General features: G+C 40.8%; 1 protein-coding gene and 1 non-coding gene across 3 annotated transcripts in view; both read right to left on the minus strand.

The window, feature by feature from the left end:
• Positions 1 to 7493, minus strand: part of LOC107090620 (histone H2A-like) — a 665777-nt gene that overhangs the window by 487124 nt on the left and 171160 nt on the right. The window lies entirely within an intron of this gene.
• Positions 7101 to 7172, minus strand: trnaq-uug. Its single transcript has one exon. It is a non-coding gene; the product is annotated as a tRNA-Gln (tRNA).

Consider the following 7493-nt stretch of genomic DNA (forward strand, 5'->3'; position numbering starts at 1 on the left):
TGTTCACACCTGCTCCCAATCTGCTCGTTAGTCCTCTCTTTATTTCAGTCTCCCATAAATACACTCTCTGTTCAGTTCCTCAGTGCTGGTTCCTCGTCTAACTTCCTCCCACTCCGTCTCTCTGAGTCCTCCTTCTCGTGATTGTTCCCCCCAGATGCCTCCTTGGTTTCTGGTTTGTTTTACTTTGTTTTCATGTTAGATTATTGGATTTCCTGACTCTGTGTTCTGTTAACCTTTTATTAAACCAACAAGAAACTCACCTCTGCCTCCCTGCCTCTGCATTTTGGTCCTTAAACCACAACCAAATCCTGACACACTAAGGCTATGTTCACACTGCAGGCCTTGATGCTCAATTCTGATTTTCTGTGAAATCCGCCTTTTTTGCATTGCCATTCACATTTCCAAATATATGCGACTTGTATGTGATCTCCTGCATGTACTGCATTCATACAATGCAAGTGTCCCGCATGCGCAGTAGAGTAATGATATCACAAGCCTGTTGGGATCCAAAGGTTTGCCCTCCAGAGGGCTGTGTGGATCCCTTCCTGTGGGCTTCTGTTTCTGTTGGGATCCAGAGGTTTGCCCACCAGAGGGCGCCATGGATCCTCTCCTGGGAGCTGGTTCTCTGCGCTCAGCTGATTCCTATCAGCTCTGCTGATTAACCTCTCCCTATATAAGCTGGTTGATAGCTTCACTCTGGGCCGGATCGAGGTCTTAGCCATTGTTGCCAGGTGTTTCCATGCCATGAACTGCCATGTGCTGCCTTGCCTTGCCATGCTCTCCATGCCATTGCCTTGCCTGCCTGAATCTGCTTTTCTGTGCCTGTTAAACCCAGTCTGTCAGAACCAGCGAACCAGTGAGTTTGAGCTTGTTTATCTGTCCCTGAGTTTAACCTGTGCTCTGTCTTCTCTGCCTTTCAGGGCAGAACCCTGTGTGAATCCAAATAAACATTGGACTTTAATCCTGCCTCAGTGTCTGTGGGAGTTCTGCATTTGGGCTAGTAACCTGCTAAATCATGACAGAGCCAGCGTGTGCTGTGTTTACGGAAGTAAACATAGCTTGTTTTACCAGAGCGTATCTAGCAATCTTTTCCAACCTTAAAAACACAATCTTTTCAAAATAAAAACTATTTTCCACATTGTTGTCCGCCATGGTTGTTGTTTTTCTTGCTGCTTTTGCGTAGCAAGACGCAGAATCATGACCTTTGTCGAGTATTAATGGTGTTCAGGTTGGATGAATGTGACCTGGCCGTTCAGACACAGGTCACATTTAAAAAGATCAGATTCATATCGGATTCAGGACCACATAGCCAAGTGGTCTGGGTCACATTGGAAAAAATCTGATCTCAGTTGTTCAGACTGCCATGAAAAGATCAGATACAAGTCGCCTCAAGGCAAATAAATCGGACGTGGGTCACTTCAGGCTTCTGTGTTAATGTAGCCTATTAGACACCTTTCTGTTATTCTGAATTTCTCTTATAGGGAAGGTATTTGTTTATTGAAAGGTTTTAATAATCTTTATGCCCGAGTCTGTTTTACTTTGTAACCACATCTCTCTTGCGGTTAGACCCATGAAATTGCTGCTGAATTCCTGCATAGTCCCACTAAAGTTCAGGGCTTTAAGTTCACCAAAGTTGATTTAGGAAAACTCTCAATACATACATTTTATTGAAAGAGACCCTTACAAGGGCAGTATGCCTGAGATTAACGTTCCTGAGACATATCCCATGCACCTAGCTTTCTGACCAATATGCCAAACATAGCAGGCGATCACGCCAGGAAAGGAAAGATGATTATTTGGGCAGTGCTGCTCTTTTTTTTTTATTATTTAGCTTAATAATGGCTGTTAATTAACTTTGGAAACAATTTTTTATATAACGCAAAATGTACTGCGATCCAAAGTCTGCACATGAAGTATTTTACTTGTAAACTCAACTGGATCCAATTAACGATAGGCTTTACTTGAAATTGACGTGGAGTCGATTCAGCAGCGTATTTTAGGATGCATGTCTCAATGCTCCAGAGATTCTTCAGAAATGCACCCCAATACACAGGATGGGACAGCTCTGACTGACTAGGGTTGCTGCGATCAGCTGCAAAGGTGAACTTAAGCACCCCTTCATCATCTAGTGGAACAGAGGGGTAAAATATATCTTTGGACAGACGAGACCAAACTAGTGAGGGTTCGGTGTTGGATGGTTGTCGCCACAGAAATAGAGAGAAAGCAGCAAGGAGACATCAAGGTAAATACATTAAAAAAATAGATTATTCTTTCACAGTCACATAGCTCTGGCTGATAAATCGTTGCAATAAAAAGACGCCTGAAACAAATACCAGCTTTTTGACCAGCTTTTTATTTTTTATTTTACTGCTAAATAGACATAAGCAAAAAATTGTGTCAAAGGCTCATCACTCATCAAAGGCTCAGACAGCACACCAGCAACAATTTCCGACCAACTGTCAGGTAAGGTGGTGGAAGAATAATGGTTTGGGCTTGTCACAAACATGGCCTGTCTGTCCAAACAGTCGATTATCTCAGCAACTGTAAACTCTAACTGTGATAGTGCCTTATAAAGTCATTCAGAAACAAATTTATGCCTCAGTGGGACAAACTGATAACATCAGACATCTAATCAGAGTTATTTTTATGAGATTTGGATCTCAGTGCAGCAGGTCTGGAAAAGCACAGCCAGAAGCCAGAATTTAGCTACGCCTTGGTTTTTGTACCAAAAGTGTTCACAAGTTTCGCAGAAAACTTGGAGCTATTAAATTTCACAAATAATCTCACTCGACACTAGATAAGACCTTAAAAACAATTTTGATAAGTCCTGCAGGATCAACCTGCCACTCACAGTCTGCAGGAGCAACTACAAATAAGTTTGGAAGCCATGACCCGAGACTCTGTCACTTTTGACTTTAAAGCTCAGGGCAAAGAAACTGGAAGCTTAGACTCAAGGACCTGAGGGCATAAAGGCAATGAAGTTCAGGAATCAATAAAGGTTTCTGTCGATTCCTGAAAGTTAGAGCAAGGATAAAAACTGAAGAGCTAAAACTGCAGATGATGAGACAGGAAAAAAAACAAGGATCGGTCAGAGGTGTAAAGGTCGGCTGCTTTAATTATTCAGTACGTCTCATCTTTGATCTCATCAGAGGAATTATGACCACATCAGGAAAGAAACAAACAAAAATATTGAAATAAAATAAAAAGAGACAAAAGGTTAGATAAAGCAGTTTTACAGACGAGTATCGAGGTTTAACCCTAAGGAATGGAGCCAGCTAAACACACATATCCATAAAAGCAAAGGATTCAGTCACTGGGAGCCTGGGATCACCACAGGGGGCTGACAAAGATCCGTCATGACACACCCATTAACTCAACAGGGGCTTTGAAGCAGAACCATGCAGACTGCTCGCACTGACAATCCTGGATGCTCCATCAGCTCACACCAACACCAAGTTTGCAAGTGACAGGAGAGAGGGGTTCACTTAAAGGAGAAGAGCGAGGAAGATTTACCAAAATAAACAAATCTGATGATGAGCACCACACTCTGGACCAGGGGAATATTGGCAGAGATGAATGTTTTCTCCCCAGATGTGATCAATTGGGCCACTCCTCTGGATCTTCCAGCTGTCGTCTCGCTTCTTCCTTCGTAGCAAACCAGCTTCATGCAAGAGAAACACGCAGGCTGTGTTTGGTATTCATATTTCATTCCTGACACCCATTTATTCCTAGTATAAGTTAGGGAAAGGCTCTGCGTTCAGTTTTCACAAATTAAATTTGACTCCTTAAAGTGATCTCCCCCACAAAAAAAACCAAAAGCTACTCTTTTTTTAGAGATTCTAGCAGCGTTCGATGCAGGACGGCTCAATTTAGAAAATTTGCCGATGCAATTGTAGAGTCAAAGTTTCTGTTCTCTGGGGAATGAAAGGTTGGAACAGGAGAGGAAATGTGACCCCACTGGTGGGAAGAGCTGGTCGAAGGGAACCGTATGGATCCTGTTGGGCCTCACTTTAAAGCACAGCAGGGATTTTTGGGTCCAGTGTCCTTCAAAGGAGCAGGAATCTTTGTTCTGGTTCTAGCTCTAAAATATTTCCCTCATTGCTGAACAGGAAGTTGTTCATGTTCATCACTCGTCAACCTTCTGGAGGAGGAAGTCCATGAACAGTTCTTCACCGTATTTCAGGACAATTTCGAGAAAAGATGGGGTCTTAACAACTGATCTTGACGCTTTTCAAAATAAATGAGTGGGGAAAAAAAGGGGAGAAGAGGGATACTTAGAAAATAAAGATGGATACAATGTATGTATGAAATGAAAATGGGGTTATACTGTAGGAAACAAAGTATTTGTAGGACTAAGTATTTTGGTAAAAGTTTAGATCTAGGATGTGCAGAGTGAATATGATTGAAGGACATTCAATAGTCCACCAAAAGAATGATTTATAAGAAAGAACAACGTAAAGCTGAATTGTTGAAAGATTACAAGGTTTATGGATATGGGTAGAAAAAGGTCATATGGCTGATAAATGGGATTAGTGTAATTTCATAATCAGCTTCTTCTTACCAATAAAATTCTGTCAAAATTCATTTTCAGAAGCTCTAACTCTGTTTTGCTTCTACATTAAAGTTATGAAATTAATGAGAAATAAACTGTTTAGTTTATTATTCACCTCTGTATTCGTGTCAGCCCCATATTTGCATCTTAAGGACAGTTTCTGGGTTTTAACCTCCACTGAAGGTTAGCAGCTGTTTTATTCAGAGCCATGCCCTCTAGTTAATTGTTGCTTTGTTTTTTATAAAACGAATCGCTTTTTGGGACATGAATAAAGATCCATATGTAAATGAACTCCGGATGATACTTATTCATCCAACTTAAATATCAGGGATACTTTTTGCAAAAATGGTTTGCAGATAAATGTTGAAACTTGCATTTCCTTTGTTCACCACCTTTATCTCATCGGATACAAGGGCCCAGACATTCACAAAGCAAAGATGGACCCAGCTGTTGAGGCGGGCTGAAGCTCAGAGTCAGTCTTATATTTAGTAACAAAAAGAAAAACACTGTCAGTCTGCTTCTGATATGAGCTTCGGGTCAAAGCATTTGAATTTCGAGTGCTGCGCTTTGACATTCCTCTCTTTTTTATGACACTGCAGCACTTTGGTTGCTCTGAGGAAACAACTCTGCATCTGAGGTCGTGACCACAGCTGTCATGCTGCTGAGAGATGCGCTTGTGTTTTTGTGTGTGTGCACTAGTTTAAGAAAATGAGTTTCAGGTCAGGAAGGTCATAGGAAATTTCAGCTCCCTTATACTGCTGTTATAACGACTAGGGCTGGTAAACACACAAGTTTGCCCGCACCTCTTAGCTGCTGCAAAAAGCAGATATTGAAGCTGACAGCTTAAAAAGGTTTCAGCGGTGGCAGCAATGCAGGGCTAAGTTACACCTTCAGAAACCCAGTGGAGCGCAGGCCGGCGCATATACAGAGGATTACAGTTTCAGCGGTGTGACAGCTGTGGTTAGGTCCCTGAGCAGCTACATTAAAAACAGAAAAATTACAGCTGCAGAGCAAAAACAGACTCCAAAATGCACTTTCTACCTCCGAGCCTGCCATGGGCGTTCAATGGCTTTAAGGGATTTTCACTACTTTCCTCTTGCGAGGAAGAACTGCACAATCTTTTTCACAGCTTTAATTTAAGCTATGAAAACGAGAAAAAGGGTAAATATGCATAAGAAGTTGCAGCTTTGCCTGACGAGTCTTAATCAGCTGCTCAGGAGGTGCTATCACTGAACGGTGTCCCGGTATACAACAAAAGTGTGTACACCCTCCAAATTTCTACCAGTATTTTATTATATCTTTTAATAGGACAACACTGAAATTCTGATACTTTCATATAATATTAATATTTTAATGTGGTGTCCACCTCCAAATACCTCAACATACACCCATTTTCTTCACTGCTGACAACAAGTAAATGCACCCCTAAGTAAAATTATCCAAATTGTAACAAGTTAGCCATTTTCCTGTCTCTGTTTACATGGTCTTGGGTATAATTGGGAAGCTAGCGTGTTAAATGAAGCTTTTGCACCAACCCTTTGTCATACAGGTCACTGGGAGTATAAAGTGGCAGGTCATGCTAAGCAGCTTTTCTCGTGCATCAGAATCCTTAGCAATGGCATCCCGAAGGGGTTGCTTCTTTTCCTGATCCACGATGCCCTGTACATAAACCTCTGTATAACTCAAAGTTTGCATTTAACACCAATCGTTGGTCTGATCCACCCCCATAACGAGGACAAGGGCCTGAATACCTGCATGCTTTTAGTTCCAACCAGGGGTGAGTCTAGGATCAGAGGTTTAGGGGTGCTGAGCTCCCAAGTAATGTCTGGACAGGCAAGATACATTTTAATGTTTTATACATACATTTTCAAACACACTTTTTTGTTTTGTCTTTTTGTGTTTTTGTCTTCTTTGATGAGCTGTACCGAAACATACCTGGCTTTTCCTGACCTCACATTTTGCGCCTCTCATTCCAATTGTAAACCTCTCCCTCTTTTGACTTGCAATCCTGAAATGGACAAGGTGAAAATATACAGTTGTGCGTGAAAGTTCAGACACACTACACACCATAAAGAAAAGGATAAATTCACAATGGTAATTTGAATAAGAAAATGAAAAAAAATAATAAAATCATGCAAAATTATAATTTGATAAATTTAAATATTGATTTTTAATTGTGATTTTGAAAATAATAATGATTATATAAAAAACGGTCAGAGGCAGAGAGCACCCTGCTCTCTGAGTTGATCAGAGTTGATAAGTCTGGTTTTGCGCAGGTGTCACAAGAGCCCGGGTTGCTCTGATAGTGAAATTAAAATCTTCTGCATATTTAGGTCTGGAGTATCTAATCTTCCTCTCCCCGATACCCTCCTCGATATTCTATGGGGTTATACTGTGATGGGTTCTATGACCAATTAAAAAATGGAGATACAATGGTCCATAAATGCAGACAATACTGGCTTTGGCTCTGTGTAGGCACTAAGTCCAATTGCAGACTCTGGTATAGCAAATAAATGTATGAAGTAATCAACAGATAAAGACATCAACTAGGTTCTACTGAGACTTGAACTCAGATCACTGGATTCAAAGTCCAGAATGCTCACCATTACACCATAGAACCCTCAGAAAAGCTCTTCCCTCAAGCATTTCTCAATTTCAATCATCTCTATCCAGGGTTTACCTCACTTTGTGACACTTCTGCAAGTTAATCTCTCATGTTGATATTGAAAAACTTTTACAAACCTAACTTGGAAAAACTTGCAACCAAAGCCCACTTCTAAAGATTGACCTCATCCCTATTAATCTATCACATGCGTTTTGTTATGAAGGACCTATTTTTTCACACATACCACAGTAAACTTTTAGTATAGAATTCTTAATCTCTACTAGTGTTTGTTTTAGAAATCAGAACCTATTTAGAGAAACATAGAGAGCCAGTAAA

Source organism: Cyprinodon variegatus, unplaced genomic scaffold (genome assembly GCF_000732505.1).
Source record: "Cyprinodon variegatus isolate N-32 unplaced genomic scaffold, C_variegatus-1.0 Scaffold303, whole genome shotgun sequence".
NCBI lineage: Eukaryota > Metazoa > Chordata > Actinopteri > Cyprinodontiformes > Cyprinodontidae > Cyprinodon > Cyprinodon variegatus.